This window comes from Mus caroli, chromosome 6 (assembly GCF_900094665.2).
Source record: "Mus caroli chromosome 6, CAROLI_EIJ_v1.1, whole genome shotgun sequence".
In the NCBI taxonomy this organism is placed as follows: domain Eukaryota; kingdom Metazoa; phylum Chordata; class Mammalia; order Rodentia; family Muridae; genus Mus; species Mus caroli.
Window position 1 is genome coordinate 60502477 of NC_034575.1, and position 1983 is coordinate 60504459.

Genomic DNA, 1983 nt, shown 5'->3' on the forward strand with positions numbered 1-1983 from the left:
CACCACCCCCTGCTCACCAACCAACCCACTCCTGCTTCCTGGCCCTGGCATTCCCCTATACTGGGGCATATAAAGGTTCTGTCTTCTAATCTAGATATCACAATATAAAAAAAATGTCAACCACATTACAGGTTTAAATCTGTAAATACTTTTCATTGAATGATTTATTAAATATCCTATAATAACTTTCAGTGATAGGCGTTCAAATTAAAGGCTAAAACTCATTCACTACTAAAACCTCAGAAATCTGAACATTCACCCTAATTTCTTCTCTTCTCTCCACAGCACTTCTGTTAATTAAATATGTGTGAGAAGGTGGCAGGGCAGGAAGTTCAAGGTCTCACAGGAGTAGAGAACTTTGCTTCCCCCTTAAGTGAAACACACACACACACACACACACACTGATCTCTTACAAACTTTTAGCTCGAAATAAACATTGATTAAACTATAAGTTATAGTTTGGCAGTGAGCTCACTGAAAATGAAATGAAGAAAACTGAAAGTTAGATTATAATTTTGAAGCAATTTGTGGTTTTTTTGAAATTATAAAAGTCTTTAGTGCAGTCAGTGAATTACTTTGCAGATAAAACTATGTAGTTGTCTATTTGATCATGAAACATGCACTTTTTTTAAATTTTTAATATTTTTTATTATGTATTTTCCTCAATTACATTTCCAATGCTATCCTAAAAGTCCCCCATACCCTCCTCCCCCACTTCCCTACCCACCCAAATCCATTTTTTTGTCCCTGGCTTTCCCCTGTACTGGGGCATATAAAGTTTGTGTGTCCAATGAGCCTCTCTTTCCAGTGATGGCCAACTAGGCCATCTTTTGATACATATGCAGCTAGAGTCAAGAGCTCCGGGGTACTGGTTAGTTCATAATGTGGTTCCACCTATAGGGTTGCAGACCCCTTTAGCTCCTTGGGTACTTTCTCTAGCTCCTCCATTGGGAGCCCTGTGATCCATCCAATAGCTGACTGTGAGCATCCACTTCTGTGTTTGCTAGGCCCCGGCATAGTCTCACTTGAGACACTTCTTAACTGTTCCATATCTGAATATATTAAACCCAGATCAACACGAGACTAATACACTGTTACAGACAAAGCTATGTTCATAGTGAAATACTGCAATACAGGAAAAGACCAAGGGAAAACACCTCCTTTCCAATCATCTTGTGAATTCCAATGCCAAATGCATATGCAGGAGGACCTTTTGCCTGAAAACAAGATGCTACAATATCTAACAGATGTCTGAGAGTGCAAATACTACAGACATTCTCATATATCATGTTTTCCCTAGTCTACATAGCCACAACAGGGATCAGCTTATATATTAGGCACAGAATGGGATTAACACTGACAATAATAAAACAGTGTAACCATTCAAAATAATCACTCTTTCAAAATATCTTATTGTGTACTTTCATCTTTTTTTACTCAAAGCACATATGGAATTTCTGTGCCATATTCAAACTGTGACACTATGAGACTACTCTTCCTGTGCTTTGGGACCAACAACAGTTACACAAGTGCTAACATTGAACAGAGGTGCCACAATAATGTGACACTGGCTTGGTAAGTATAACAAGAGTGGTGTGACTATTCTCTTGCCATGTCTATAGCATGGGCTATACCAGAGAAGAGGATTATTCACATCTGACATGGAATGCCACAGGAAAGCACGAAGAGAGCATGCAGGCTAAAATATATGAAATACTGACTCCAGAAATTTCCATGTAATTTTTTTTTTTTTAGACTCTGCTTTATTACAGGTAACTGAAATCATGGAACAAATGAGGGTGGACTGTATTGTATTGCACCCATGTATAGTTAGAATTTAGCGGTTTAGAACATTAAATATGTGAAAGTAATTTAATGTATTAACTAAGAACAAAAAGGAATTTTTTCTAAAGCAAATAACTATTCTTTAGTTGTGGCCTCCCTTCCCCCAGCCTGGAACTTGCTTGCTCAAAGGTGGAGCTA